The sequence below is a fragment of the Nicotiana tabacum genome, chromosome 3 (genome assembly GCF_000715075.1).
Source record: "Nicotiana tabacum cultivar K326 chromosome 3, ASM71507v2, whole genome shotgun sequence".
Lineage (NCBI taxonomy): Eukaryota > Viridiplantae > Streptophyta > Magnoliopsida > Solanales > Solanaceae > Nicotiana > Nicotiana tabacum.
In genome coordinates, this window is record NC_134082.1 from 187,297,819 (window position 1) to 187,314,254 (window position 16,436).

Sequence of the window (16,436 nt, forward strand, 5' to 3'; positions counted from 1 at the left end):
ATACTTACGTTTCATGTTCTATTTCTCAGGAAATGGCACGTTCTCGGCCGAGATTAAATCTGAGGTCTTCACTCGAACGAATAAGCCCATCCAGTCTTGATCCTGATCCTCATCTATACTTGATAATGGGGCCTTACTGGCCCGACGGGAAAGTTTTACTAATACCCCTCGATAGAGTCGGGTACTATACAGGCGCATGAGATGATCGAGGGTGAAGGGACACCCTTCGCTTTTGTTTACAAAAAGCGGAGGAGAATCGCTATCCTCTTGAAAGAGGGATGAATTTGACCGAGATTCACCTCATACCTCTTGTAGAAGACAATGATGACGGGTCTAAGGGACCCAACGTGAAGGGATAAGTGTAAACACTTAAAAAACCCTCCACGTGGGTAGTAATTGCTTCCTCAGGTGAAGGCACCACCTTATGTTTATCAGCCCAGTTGCAATCCTCTTTGACGTTGGAGAGGAGATCATCGGTTATCGATCATATATATCTCGAAATCGGCTTGCATCAACCCGGTACTGAAGAAGTTTTTTCGACTTTGAAATCAGCACCGGTCGAGCACCCACTAGGAACAAACTCTTTAGAGTGTGGCTCCGCCACTGGTCCCTCGCCGGCAGGTCGTGATGAAGAGGCAGTCTCTTTCTGCAGAACTGTCTTAGAAGTTTTCTCCATTTTTCCTTTTGAATAGAGATGAAGAAGAGGAAGTTAAGAGGTCACACTTAATGTTTTGGAATAAAGAGAGGCGAAAGTTCTTGCAAAAGCCTCAAGAAATCTGGTACGAGTATTAGATAATGCAAATGTTTTTTAAGAACAAGAGTATAAAAGGTTTAAACGTAAAGTTTGAATGAATGAAAGTTTGGGTATTTATGGTTTTCAAACGATGGTTCAAAACCCATAATGGCCAACTAGCAACTAACGTACATTAAATGCCTTTAAAGACATGACTGACAAGACATTTCGTCAGTTTTGTCGTTTTTGGCGCGAAGAATCGAGACGAAGATCGAGGGATCATATCGTTTCTCATCGTTTACTCTCTAAAAAGCGAGGGGACTATTTGTATACAGTAAAAATCGAGTTCATCTATTGCATGGCATACCGGGGTTGAAATGTGACGGGTTAAAGATCGACCCCGGATTATATGAACTAAGGCACGAAGACTAGAGCATGCATCTTCAACACCATTGAGCCCGTATCTCAGGAACCGACCCCGACTCCGATCAAGCTCAAGGAAATATTATCATACCGCATAATGGAAAGACGAAATATCCGTAACTGGTTGGATATCACGGCGGGAATCTCGGCATGTGTCAACGAGTGACCAATTAATTAGCAAATCATGAGATTTATTATCTTTTGTAGAATTGTATCTAAAGTAGGACTCCCCTGCTATATAAAGGGGGTCTGATTATTTGTAATAGACATTGTAAGACACATCAAAAGGCAACACACCTTTATTACTAATTCTTATTTTCTTGTTATTCTGTTTTGATATCGATTGAGGCACTTCTTCGCTCGAGGGTGATCAAACTCCAATGCTAAGACTGTTCAATTTGTGTGGTTTGCATTTATTTTTTTATCATTAATTTAAGTATTAATCTATTTTCTTAATTCGTATCAAGTTATATCACATATCCTTAAAACCGCGTATAAATTCAATTATTATTATTCAATTTTGAGGGTGAACAAGTATGTTGTTGGTTGAACCGGACTATGTACCTGTAATAATAGTGATGTTTATAATTTGCTCAAATGTGCTTATTAGTAAAAACTATAAAATGTGCATATACGGTTGCTGAACAGACCAACGTGGCCGAGAAGGCAATTAACAAGCCAAAACTGTTACTCCTACTCCTACAAGTCTACAACAGCTCTACTCTGCTACCTTACCACTAGTATCCCCTACGTCTCTGTCTATCTTTATAGAGGGACATAAAGGTTCAATTAATTTTGAGTAGTATACTCTCCATATTTAAATTCATTCTGTATAAATTTAAAATGTTTAAATCTGAATACACATTTAATTACTAAGATATACGTATGGTAAGTAAGTTTTAACCTATTTTTACATATTCAATACTATAATTTTTCGATTAATGGTGAAATTTAGCCTATATGCGTAATATAATTTATCAATAAAAAATATTCAACTGACTATACTTTACCTATGCCAATGATAACGCTGTTTTTGCAATGATGGCTAGTTTGGTGGGGTGGATATGTAACGGAGGCTGGTTTTTAGACCCCCATATATAAAAGAAATAACTGAGTCTCAGTTTGTAGTGGTGAAAGAGAGATATATTTAAACAGAAACTCGATAGGTATTTAATTTCAGCCAACAATTCGTTATGATCATTAAAATAAATTCATTTTTGAGAATATTTTTCCTAATTTTTGAGAAATATTTTTCCTAATTTTTTGAGAAATATTTTTCCTAAATTATGTCAACAAAAAAAATAAGGAAAAGATTTCGTGACTTGTATGTTGTAACTTGGTGAATGTTTTACCGTCAACTCATTTTCCTTGCATGGAATGGAATACTAGACTAATGAGGTCACTATCGTTGTCTCTTTTCACTTTCAAGGATTAATAGCCACAACTTTAGAGGATAAACAATCTGATAAAATTTCATCCACACTCTAGACATGTAAATTTTGGTTCACGCATTAGAATCACCTCTAATAGTCCTAGTAATATTTTTGGGTTTATTTCTATAGGATTTTACTTTATTACTAATTTTAATTCTATTTTTACAAAAATTAAAAAAAATACAAAAAATAATTTCATGTTCTATCTTATCTTATTTAGTTTAGGTTATTAATATTTTTATGGAAATATATTTTTGTTTTTACCATGATTTTCACTTTTATTTTGAATATAATAATTTATATAAAAATGATATATATTTTATTTTGAATGTAATAATCTATATAAAAATGATATATATAGTGTCATAGTATGATATAGTTTACTTTAATTAGTTAGAATTAATTTTAAATCATTTTTATAAAGAAAAGGTTTAAGTTTATTAAATTGATGGATTTAAAGGGTTATAGTCCAAATTTGAGGCCCAATTTCGGCCAAGGTTGAGCCCAAAATGGGGGCAGCCCATTCCTCTTCCCTTTTAACTGGACTGAACCGCCCCAAATACCCGTCCAACCCGCCCCACCTCTCCATTAAATCTCAGCCGTCAATAAATTTTAATCCGATGGTCATCAGTTAGTCCCTCGCCCCATATAAATATCATTTTTGTCAAACCCTAACCCTAATGAAGAACACCCAAATGGCGCATCCCCACCCCTCAAGCTTCTGCCCGCCTCTAAGCTACCCAAACTCGCCGGAAAACTCACCAAACCAGGCGAGTTCACTCACTGGTCCCCCCTACTCTCCTCTCCTTCTTCCATGTCACTCAAATCGTACCAAATCTCATCATTTCAATTCGATTCACGCGGATTTCTTCTTTTATTTCTTTTGTTTAAACAAAAAATCTGAATCCTTGAGATAAATATTGGAAAAATGGGGGCCGTTGGATTAAAATTTTGATCCAAGACTTTCATTTTCTGATTTTTGTTAAAATGGGATTTTCGGATCTTGTTGAGGGCCACACGAGATTTCTTGGAGAGGAGGAGGAAGCTTCTAGGACTGCTATATATATTTGAGGTTTTTGGGACAGAAATTTGGGGGAGAGAATTTGGAAAAAAGGGTTTGGAAAGAAATTTGGGTTCTAAGAGGGAATTTCTTCTTTTCTTCTCATTTTGGTCCATTTTCAGTTGAGTTCAAATTCCAGAAAAACAAAAATACAAAAAATAGTTTAAGTTTAGATTTTTGTTTCAACTTGTCTCCATTTTAAATAATCAGAAAATATCCCAAAAAATGTTTTAGTTTCTTCTTTTGGTTTCGGTTTCAACATGGAGGTTGATTGAGCCAAGATTCGTTCGCCATTCGAGTTTGTTCGAGGTTGAAGTCATGTTCGTCGTTCGAGTTCTGGTTCCATCATTCGATTTTACTTGTTGTTTCTCGTCGGATTTTCTTTCGATTCGAGGAGTCTGTATTTGCTGATTTTTCCATTATTATTTAGAAGGACTTCAGCTTAACAGGTTCACTTCTATTCCTTTCTTTTGTTTCTGTTGTGAATTGTGTTTCTCTTTGGTGATGATCGTGTTAATTGGTTTGTTCTCGCTTAATTCTTTTCTGTTACTTTTTCTAGTCAAAATGAGCTTGAAAGTATGTGCTAGTTTGCAAATTTGAATGGCTCAGTCACTGCTAGAAGTCTTTTATAAGGATCTAATATGGCAAGTTGAACGGATATCTTGATTTTGAAGATTAAACCTGCTAAAAATAATAAACTTTGGGATGAGATATGACAATTCTAATGAGGTTAGACTCGATTACTGTTGAAACTTATTTCATGTTATTAGTAAATTAGCACAATTTCATATTCTGGTCATGGAAGTTTCCTTTATCCTATTTGCATTTAGTGAAAAAGTATATATGTATGGAAAATACGAGAAGTAAAAGCAGATTAAAGTTACATCCTTTATTAAGCTCAAATAGTTCGAACCTGTGGATTATTTGGTGTTGGATTTTGTAATTTCATTCAAAGGACTTCAAGTTCACCATCATGGCAAATGGATTCATGTGGTTCACAACTCTCTCTTGGTTAAGTGTTTAAAATATATGTAAATTAGTTCACTGAGTTGGATTATGTATATGTTTGTGATCATTAAATGTTCGGAGCAGGGGAGGTCAACCTAGTTGTAGATTTTCGTCCTTAATTTTAGTTTCGCAGTAGTTTTAAAATCTTTAATATTGTGTTTGGATGCTTGGAATGCCTTTGTGGTTCAAGTCATGATTAAAAGATCTTTTGTAAATAAATAACTTGCAAAGAGTTAAGGGATTAGGAAGTCTCGTTAATTATATTAAGAGTCTTCATGACTTAAATAGCATTGTTTTATTAGAATTCTCTGTTGCAATTCTCATTTGCTTTAAGTGCTTTTATTGTTTGAATGCTTATGTTGCCTACTCGTTTGGTTAGCAGTAAATTGTTTATTTGTTGCGTGGGAATGGAGATGGACGGTTAAAAGGAAGTGAGCTTGAAGTTAATTTTTATCTCTTTAGTTTTACTTATTTTACTTCTATTACATTGTCAGTTAGGAGCATGCTTAAGCCGACCACACTTGGGTAGGCAAGCCTTAGCATTTTGTTCGTTTCGAGGCGAGAGGTCATTCCCTTAGTTAAATTTATCCGGAGAATGCCCCGAAGGATTTGTATATATTTTATTCCGGGATATACCCCGAAGTATTTGTATTTGGAGATCGATAGTAGAACTTATAGTATTTTCATTTTTCTTTTTCTTTTATTTAGGTGGGGACGTCCTCGAGCCTCTTGTGTATTTATTTTCCCTTTCTATGCTTTCTACCTCAATTGAATTAGAAGCCAACTTGATCGAATATGCAACCGTACTAGTTACAGGACTTGGGGAGTGCCTAACACCTTCTCCCCGAGTTAAATGAACCCACTTACCTAAATCTCTGGTGTAGACTTAGATTTGGAGTCCAAAGTGTTTAAAAAGGAAAAATTATTTTTATAAAACGGTGACCTGGCACACCGAAATCAAATGTCAGGTGGCGACTCTGAGTTATTCCTTTTGCACACAATTTTTGTCACTTTCAAAATTGAAAAACCTTTTCGAGCTTTGCGAAATCTTTTTATATTTTTAAGAGGGTTAGTGAAGTTGGTAAAAAAAAGGGTGTGACAGCTCTGGTGACTCTGCTGGGGACTTGCGGGTTTGAGCTGATACTACGATTTTGTTGGCTTTTAGAATATTTGGTTGAGGTTTTATGCTTTTTCATTAGCTTTACCTGATTTTTATTATGTTTTTATATTTTGTTATTATTTGCTAGTTGTTTATGTGTTTACAGTTTTTGCTTTATGTGTTTACTGCATTATAAATTGTCATCATTTGCATAACTCTGGTCTTCTTTCTGCAACAAGTCTTCTGGAGTACGTTTGAGCATACACGGCCTTTTTGTGAGTCACCCGTGTCTTTAGGGAGTGGCGTGGGAGCGTGGAGTGGGCGGACAGCTAGAGCAACCGCCATCGACCACGTGTCGCCCCGAATTGCCTTATCTAGTGAACTCCAAACGTATGTCAGCTTTTAGGTCATGCTTATTTGCATCATATCATTTAAACCTAGTAGGGTTCGGTCCCAGGCACCGTGTCCCGTTGTAGGAGGCCTATCCAAATTATGTCAAAATGGGCTTATGGCCCAAAACATTTAATCATCCCTATGTGCTACATGTTGCATTTCTTTAGGGGTAAAAGGGTCATTTGGCGGACCAATGAGATAAAAAGAGGGCGTGATATAAAATGAAGCAAGTGGGGTCCACTCACATTTTTCTTTATAATTTTTCCAAAAATCAAAAAAAAGGAGAAAAGAAAGAAAAACCAAAAAAGATTTTACATTTTTCATCATTTTTCAAAAAGACAAAAAAAAATATAATTTTTCAAAATTAGTTGAATTTTTTTTAAAAAAAGCTTCCTCCCATGTCCAATCTTCCTAAACTACGCATACCTGATTCTCGTCTTTCGAGGCGGTATACGTAGGCAACCCACATAGGGTCCGGTCTTCCTAGTGAGTCCTAGGTTCTTGGTTTTGCGGGGTCTTAGCCATATTTTGCATGTCTAGTCACTTTTGGCCACATCGACCATTCTTGCAAAATGGGGCCATTTTCGCAAAAGTGGTTCAATAACCCATGTCTTAGGATCTTGAGTCCAAAAATAGGTGTTATATTACTTTAAGGTTCGTCCTTTTTGAGTTTGTATCTCTAGCCGCGTTTGGCCACATCGGCCATGTTTGCAAAATGGGTCACTTTTGCAAAGTAATTCCTAGGGTCATGATATTTGGGAGTTTGAATCCATATAAGATTTAGTGAGGTATTTCCATGTCTTTGAGGTCACCTTTGTTGAGTTTGCACTTTTAGCCGCTTTCGGCCCCTTAGACCATTTTGCAAAAATAGCCCAACCTTCCCCTAGGAAATGTTGTGGTGTCACATAATGTCTTGAGTCATTAACAATGTTTTCCTCTTTCAGGTATGGATCCACTTACCAACACTAGAGTATCAATGGTGGTCAAAGTCCCTAGAAGGCTAGTAAAATGGAGGAATATGTTCACATTACTTGAGCAGCGTGATCTGATGGGTAAATTAGGGATATTTCTTTGATGGACATCACTTCCCGTCAAGACCTTGTAGAAGCAATGTTAACATTTTGGGACCCACAGGGAATGGTATTCAAGTTTGGGGATCTTGAGATGACACCCACCTTAGCTGAGATAGCAGGGTAAACTCGCCTGCCATACCTAGACAAGGATTTGATTTACACAAGGGTTCATTCAAACACCAAGTTCCTTAAGATCATAGGAATAGATTTAGAAAATCACATGGGATGTCTGGATCAATCTTGGGTACCTTTGGACTTTTTATTTGAGAGGTTTGCTCGTCCTACTGGGTATGAGACCTTCGTAGATGAATTTTCCATATCATATGATTCTTGGAAGAAGAGGCGTCCTATGGTCTTCGCTATTGCATTGTTGGGTCTCCTGGTATTTCCTTTGGAGGGTAGACATATTAGCACACGTCTGGGTTCAATAGACTTTGCACTTTTCCATGATAAACACAGTAGTAAGGTCACCTTGATTCCGACAATTTTGGCAGAGATCTATCGTGCTTTGACCAGGGTTCAAGAGGGTGAGAGGTTCTTTGAGGGAAGAAACTTGTTGCTGCAGCTGTGGATTATGGAACACTTACATCCCACCACCATGTTTGAGAAAGATGTGATCGACCGTTGTTTGAGAGATCGAGTGAAGTGCATCGAGCATAGAATTACGTTTGATAAGTTTGCCTTACCACTCGGAGTTCAGCCTTGGGTTAATTACTTAGGATCCTTGACTGAAGAGAAGATTTTATGGTCATACCTTTGGATTGATTTGGACGTGATCTTAGCAGGATCTCGCGTGCAAGACTTCTTGGTAATGATTGGACTTTGGTGTACTAGACCATATACCCCTGCTGGAGTGATACGTCAGTTAGGGAGGCGATAAGAAGTCCCCTACATTCCCGATTTTTGTGATTTCACTAGGGAATTTGACACTTTGCCTCACAGGGAGGTCGACATCCAGAGCTATTGGCGTCATGCAATGAAGATGGGTAGAGATACTTTAGCAGTTGACCCGCATTCACCTGGGTATACCCATGAGTACTTCATATGGCTACAGTCTACTCACCGGGGGGTTATTAGGCCATTGCCCCGATGTGTTAGAGGAGTATTTATCGAGGAGGCCACCTCACGGATATTGCTTAGATAGTTGACGGATCGATTTACCCAGGCAGAGGAGGCCCGTGCAGCATAAAAGGTTGGGGTTCGAACTACACTTCAGTCATTGAGATCACAATTGGCAGGGTTGGTAAAAAACATGGGACAACACCATGAGTACCTTACTAGAGTCAGCCTTCCAGATGCAGGCGCGCATTCCAGGGTTCTCATTCCCAGTTTCGAGGTATCTTTGCAGGGTATAATATGGAGCTTAGATTCGAAATGATTGACGGGGCCATTCGGATCTTCATCGGACCCGTCCCGGCCAAGACCGTCGCATTCAAGAGCAGCTTGATGAGTTATTCTATTTAGGTGTTTTGAGATTGTCTTATGTTGTCTTTTACATTCGTGTCTTGTCTAGGAGTACCGAGTCCTTTAGGTAGTGCCAGAGTTTGTCATAGTGTAGTTAATTCTGTCAGGTCTTTCATTATTGTAATGACCCGACCGGTCGTTTTGAGCTCTAGTGCGTCGTTTAGTAGTTTGAGGTCATGAGTAGCTTTATTTCATGTATTATGACTTGTACGCGTGGTCGGAATTGAATTTCGAGAAGTTCAAAGATGATTTGGAAAGAGAATTCTCATTTCGGAAGTTTAAAGTTGAAAGAATTAACTGGGATTGGATTTTTGAGTAAACGACCTCGGAATCAGGATCTAAAGGCTCCAGCCGGTTCGTATGATGATTTCAGACTTAAGCGTATGCCCGGATCGGGTTTTGGATTACCCGGGAGCGTATTGGCACCTATTGTGGAAGTTAGCATTTTGGAAGAAATTTCATAAGTTTGGCTTGAAGTGCATTTCAGTGTTATCGATGTCCGTTTGGGATTCCGAGCCTGGGAGTAGCTCCGTATGGTGATTCTGGAGTTGGGAGCGCGATCGGAAGTGAATTCGAAGGTCCGTAGGTCATTTTGGAGTCATTTGGCTAAAGATAGAAAATTGAAGGTTTTTGAGAAGTTTGACCGGAAGTGTAATTTTTGATATCGGGGTTGGAATCTGATTCCGAAAGTTGGAGTAGGTCCATAATGTCAAATATGACTTGTGTGCAAAATTTGAAGTCAATCGGGCGTGAATTGATAGGTTTAAACATCGAGAGTAAAAGTTTGGAGTTCTAAAGTTCATAAAGCTTGGATTGGAGGTCGATTCGTGGTATTAGCACTGTTTGATATGATTTGAGGCCTCGAGCAAATCTGTAATGTATTTTGGGACTGGTTGGTATGATTGGTTGGGGTCCTGGGGGCCTCGGATGGATTCCAGGTGGTTAACGGATCGAATTCGGAGTTTGGAGAAGAGCTGAGGTTGCTGGTGTAACCGCACCTGCGAGTCTAGGACCGTAGGTGTGGAACCACAGAAGCGGCCCTAGGGTTGCAGATGCGGTATGGACAGAAGAGATCTAGGACCACAGATGCGGTCGTTTGGCCACAGATGCGGGACCGCATCTGCGGTAGAAAGGGCGTAGAAGCAGAATTGGCTGGGGATCCCTGGACCGCAGAAGCGGTAATTGGTCTTGCACCTGCGGAACCGCAGAAGCGGTCAGGAGACCGCAAGTGCGGAAAGTGTTGGAGGCAGTGGGTTGTTTTAAAAATCTGGATTTGGCCATTTTCTCTCATATTTTCTTGGCTTGGGCGATTTTTGGAGAGCTTCAAGAGGGTATTTTCATCATCAACGATAAGGTAAGCCAACCCCACCTATATTGAGTTAAATATATCGATTTTGTATGGATTTTATCACGTGAATGGGTAGAAATTTGGGGTTTTGGTAGAAAAACTTAGAACTTTATATTCTTGGAATTTGACCACGATTTTGGGTATGGAATTGAGAGTAAATTATATATTTGAGTTCGTGGAGTAATGGATAAGCTTAATCTTCGAAAAATTTGGAAATCCGGGCATGTGGGCCCGAGGGCGTTTTCATCAACTTTTCGATCGGGGTTAGGAATTGTTATAAATTGGATTGTAATGAATAATTGAGTATATATTAATGGATTGGTATCATTATTGGCTAGCTTTAAAGCATTGTGCATTGATTCGAGTCTTCGGAAGAGCGTGGAATGTCGTTTATGGATCTTCGGAGCGAGGTGAGTCTCCTTTATAACCTTGTAAGAGGAAATTGTCTTGGTTATGTGCTTCTATTTGTGGGGGCTATGTACGCACGAGGTGACAAGAGTCCTTGTGTAGCTACTATTATGCTATTATCCGGGTAGTCTAGGACCCAAAAGCATGTTATACTTGAATTAATTGTAAACTTATTGACAGCTCGAATTGCTTAAATCACATCGAATCAGTAAATGAATTTCAAAAAGGATTAAACTTCTTTTTCTTAAATTGTTAAAAGAAAAGTGGCTTTTATTTGGATAAATTCTTGATTGGCTATCTGAGCATGTTTTTCTATGTGTACCTGCGTCGCATGTATGATTCGCGAGCAGGGTGATTGTTTATTTTATGTTGACCGTGTCGCATGGATAGTTCGCGAGCGGGGTAATAGATGCATCTATGGTTCGTGCCATTCGACCCTCGGCAGTGCACATTTTACATTTCTGTTGGATCGGGCCGTACGACCTCGTCATGATTTGTGCATGCTTGTATTGCTTGCCTTGAGATTATTTGAGATTGATATTTGCTCTCCCCGACTTGAGATAATTGGAACTATTGGATTATGAATCCGGAGACCTTTAATATAAAAAGGAACTTTCACTTGTTCGTGACTTACTTGAAATTACTATCATTCTTAATAAATCCATGATTAATTGCTTTAACAATATATCATTATTTGGACCACTAGTAAGTGTCGAAGTCGAACATCTCGTCTCTACTTCTTCGAGATTAGACGGGATACTCATTGGGCACATGTTGTTTTTGTACTCATACTACACTTCTGTGCATTTTTGTTGCACAGGCATATGTATCTCTAGGGTCCTATCGGGCATAGAAGCATGGTTGATATGGAGACTTAGGTGAGCTGCAATTCTTGAGGTGACCCACAGCCAGCAGAGTCTCTTTCAGTTTTCTGTATTTATTTTATGTCCAAAATTTGTATTACAGACGGTTGTTGTGTTATATTACTTCCTAAAAATTGCTCATGCACTTGTGACACCGGGTTCTGGGATGGTTATAGGATTGTTCAATATTGGATTGGTTAAAGACATTCTCTTATTTCAACGAATTTCATTACTTGCTATTTAAATGTATAAAAAGGAACGATTTCAATAAGTTTTAAAATAAGAAGTTTCTAGTTATTTGTTGTTGGCTTGCCTGATAATGGTGTTCGGCGCCATCATGACCCTTAGTGGATTTTGGGTCGTGACAACATGGTATCAGAGCACTAGGTTCCTTTTAAGTCTCACGAGTCATGAGCAAGTCTAGTAGAGTCTCACGGATCGATACGGAGACATTTGTACTTATCTTCGGGAGGCTACAGGGCTGTTAGGAGTACTTTCCTTCTTGATTCCTCATCGTGCGATTTGATTCCTTGAGGCTTATGCCCTTGTTTCCTTCCTACTCAATCTTACGCGATATGAACCGCTGACTATAAATCGAGAATTGAAGGATTGTAATACTACTACAGATGTGGTGCGGGATGTTCTCCCGGTATAGTTATTTGAGCTATTATCGTCGCCTTGTAAAAGGATATTCTATTGTTTCAGCTTAGTAGCGGTACTTCTGAGAGCTTTGAGGCTAGGCACAAGTTTCCATGATGCTTATGAATGATTACTCTACAGTATTGATATGATGGTAGGATGTTTGCCTACGTGTCGAGGCAGTGAATGACTTGAAGGGAGGTTTACTCAGTGCATGATCTAGAGATTCGGTATTTTATTCCCGGTAGCGGAAAGGCAATTGGGCTGAGAGTGTTCCAGTTTGGGTTGATGGGTAACGGGACTTGGCATTTTTGAGCGTGTTGGAATGTTCATCTGCGATGTAGTGTTGTCATCCTCAGTGGTATGTGTTAAGTTCGTCGGTGTTATGGTCTTCTGCAATTCGCCTTTGGGGTAAGATATTATGAAATAATTTGGGAGAAATGACTGTTAGCTATCGCGGGGTGCGGTGGTTCAGATTGAACCGGTGTTTCTAATGTTGATAGCTCAAGAAAGATGATCTTCAGAAAAGTTTAAAATTAGTAGCGATTGTGGGTTCAAGTGCTACGAAGATAGATTTTATTTAAGGCAACAACTGAGCAGCAAAGGATGAGGAAAGACATTTGGGAAGTGTCAGGCGGTGGCTAATATTTCTAGAAGGCCAAGTATAAGAAGCAAAGGTCGAGTAGTCGATTAAGGGATGAGTTCCGCCAAAGTGGGAGAGTGGTGGAGTTGTATATGGGCATTGTGGTAGGATGACTACGCACCTTAAGGAGAGTTAACTTGAAGCATGGGCCATTATGCGATAGAAGATTTGATATAACGGGAAGGAGCTGCTTGAAATGAAGAAGAATACAACATAACTTTGAATTGGAAGGATGTTGTCGCACATTTAAATGATGTCCACGAGGGGTGAATGGACTTGCGCAGCTAGAGAGTAAGCTCGGACCCAGGGTGGGTTATTAATGTCGTAGTGATTGTACCTCATGCAGCAGCATTGGAAGATGTCGGGAAGTGATTTCCATACGTGGTATATTCCCTGTGAGCAAGTTAGCGGTCACGTGGTTGGCGAGGCTTCTGCGAAGAATTCTATTAGTTATATAGCGAAGAGATCGGACGTGCGAATGTGGTTGATGATTCAGAGTATAAAAAGGGGGTTTTATAGAAAGATTCCGAGAATTTTGGCGGTTGATTGCGCAGGGTTATGTCAATAAGAGGTTAAGAATCCTGGAGAATTTTAGAGTTGTGTAATAGTGGCTTCGAGCTAAGTGGGAGAGAGTCCCACCACCTATTATTGGGTTGCATGATTAACTACCTGCGAGGTTTTCATTTATTATCATGTTGAGGGGTTATTTCGGCTACGGGAAAAGAACATAAGTGGTAATTTGAGCAAAAGTATTGTTAAAGGTGTTCTATGGTTGTCCCTGTTGGCTCATGTTCATGTTTGGAAAGGATTCAAGATTTGTGCTTTGTATAGATGCGGGTTCCAAGGGAGGTGATTCTGCTAGGTGCTTCGTCGAGAGGGTATTCATGTGCTAGAAGATTCATGGAGTTGATTATATTCGAGGCCAAGTCAGAGCGGGTGGCTCTCAGCAATGGTCCTAGTGGACTCAAAGGGGTAAAGTGTGGAGCCTAATGATTTCAAGCCTATAGGTACGGTTAAGATTCAAGCTTTGTAGCAGCTTATGAGAACAGGCCCAGAATGTTCTATGATGTTTTGACTTGTAGTATAGTATTTGGGAGGAAAATGAGAAAGGACTTCAAATTCTTAGAAGGATTATCAGAATGGGCATACCAGTTGAGGATGCGAATGTGCGCACAAGGGAGGTATGAAACGGTTCGTGGGATTTGAGACAGCATAGTCTCGTGATTCAAGGTCACTCGGGATGAGTGCGTATGGAGTGTACTATGTGTTGAATGGCGCTATTACTATTTCAAAGGCCATCAAGGGTAAAACTGGACGAAGATAGATTGGTTAGCCATAGTTGAATTGGCATATTGGTTGTAGTGATCAAGTTATGCAAGTGATTTGTGACGGTACGCGTGAGGCTTGTCGGCCGCCGTAATTGATGTTATTCAGAAGTATTCTACTGTTATGGCCTATCATGTGTAGGCGGATCCCGGAAGGGCTATGGTGGCTTAGTCCACTAATTAGAGAATTGCATATTCTACGATTATGACAATTCACCTATATGTTGCTATGGTTCTCCTGAAGTGAGTTAAGTGAAAAAGCTTTATATGATGAAGTGTTAATTTATTAGTGGTTATGGAGTTATGATGAAAATTGTGTTCTATCGTGTATTGGCATGTTAGGGTGTAGTGAGTGGTATGGAATTTGAGGTGAGGATCAAGGTTGCAGTTCGGTGTTGACAAGGATGTCACGGGCTTGGATGAGCAGGAAGGGAGTTTCGATGTTCAAAGTAGGTTGGTATTGTCCTCAGTGTCACCTGAGGTTGGTGCTTGTGAAGAAGGATTTGCATCCTAGTTAAGGATTCTTGATCTCGCTTTTCAGCGTTAGTACGGTCGGTAGTTTGGATGTACAGACCTGTTATCTGTTACGGAAGGTTGTGGGAGTGTGCCCCACGGGAAGGTTGTATAAGTGTGGCATGTAGTCACTTGATTGATTGAAGAAGTTAAACCGATTATGAAGATTGCAGTAATATCGTTAAATTGAGAATTTGATGCCTGGAGGGCACTCAGTTTATTATGTTGTGGACTGTGGGGGATTACTCCGGTTATGATGGTTGTTCTTGTGTGTTATGAGAAAAAGGGGGTCGTTATGGACCTTTGAAAGGTTATTAGCCTAGTTCAGTGTGATCGAAATTAGCTTGGGGTCTGTGGATGGATTTAAATGTGAATATGGGCTTTATATCAGGCCAGATGTGTTCACCTCAGCAATGTGCTCCTCATGGAAGAGTAGTCGGAGTGTTATTTCGTTGTCAGCTATTTCATGTAATGTTCTATTGCGCCGTATGAGTTGTGAGACAGCTTGGTAAATTTCTTATGTGTTGAGGTTCCGCGTAGCGATAAGGTTATAAGAGTAGGATGGCTCTCGAGATTTAGATCGTATATCGCACCTCAGTTGTGCTTGAGTTTTGTATCTTATAGCGCTATATGTTCCCTCAAGGATAGTATTATGCACTTAGCGTGTTTATGACTGATATTCGGTATTTTATTGTAATGAGCAATCCAGCTCGGTGTGCATCTCCTTAGGTGAGTGCTATGTTATTTGGATTGAGTTGCGCGCCGCAATAGTGTGATGTTGAGTATAGTTTTCTATATGTTATTTTTGTATGCCTTACTTCCTATTTTCTTAGGAAAGTTCGTATTAGTGCGTGAGTTGAGTAGTTCCTTCTAGAGTTCGTCTTCCTTTTGTAACGCATTCGAATGGGTAGCCTATGGGTACATTGCGGCATAATATGAGGTTTTTGATCATGTCCGGGTGGCTTACTGCCAGAATAGTTCGCACTGGGTGAGACGAGATCATTGGATTTATGATCAGCGCAATTTGATTATATGAAATACATTAAGAAGTTAAGACCATTATTCGGTTCAGAATGAAGTGATGGTTCTTGTCAGGAGTATAGACCCAATGGATTATTGATTCAGCCATTGGTTATGAATTTCTATGCCCATCTTCCATCGTGTCGGTATTGTAAGAGTTAGAGTAAGAGCTATGTATATCATGAGGTGCGTTTTGAGCATCAGATTCGTGGAATTTAGACTATTGCGCTTAGAGGATATAAAGCGGTGCAAGGTATGAATTTAGCGAAGGTATGCAGTCATGTTCTGGTACATCGTGTGGTGATTGATACGGTGGTTGTACCTTGGAAACATGCCTGACGGAGAATTTCGGATATTGGAATTGGGGTCCAAGGCTTATATGCTTAAGTGAAAAAGGATAACTTCAGGATTGATAGAGCTAATTTGCTCAACGGAGTTGTGATAGCACGGGAAGGTGCATGAGGTGTTAAACAGTGATTTCAGACTACTTCAGTGTAGTTCACAACATGTTTGAGGACGAACGTATGTTTAAGTGGGAGAGAATGTAATGACCCGACCGGTCGTTTTGAGCTCTAACACGTCGTTCAGCAGTCTGAGGCCATGAGCAGCTTCATTTCAGGTATTATGACTTGTACGCGTGGTCGGAATTAAATTTCGAGAAGTTCAGAGATGATTTGGAAAGAGAATTCTCATTTCGGAAGCTTAAAGTTGAAACAACTAACTTGGATTGGATTTTTGAGTAAACGACCTCGGAATCGGGATCAGAAGGCTCGAGCAGGTTCGTATGATGATTTCGGACTTGGGCGTATGCCTAGATCGGGTTTTGGATGACCCAGGAGCATGTTGGCGCCTATTGTGGAAGTTAGTGTTTTGGAAGAAATTTTATAAGTTTGGCTTGAAGTGCATTTCAATGTTATTGATGTCCGTTTGAAATTCCGAGCCTGGGAGTAGCTCCGTATGGTGATTTTGGAGTTGGGAGCGCGATCGGAAG

At 39.6% G+C, this 16,436-nt stretch overlaps 1 long non-coding RNA gene across 1 annotated transcript; it reads left to right on the forward strand.

Moving 5' to 3' along the window:
• Positions 1 to 3,272: 3,272 nt before the first annotated feature.
• LOC107768766 (uncharacterized) lies at positions 3,273 to 15,977 on the forward strand. Its single transcript, XR_001644225.2, has 3 exons — positions 3,273 to 4,098; positions 7,094 to 10,444; positions 11,263 to 15,977. It is a non-coding gene; the product is annotated as an uncharacterized LOC107768766 (long non-coding RNA).
• The last annotated feature ends 459 nt before the right edge of the window (positions 15,978 to 16,436 follow it).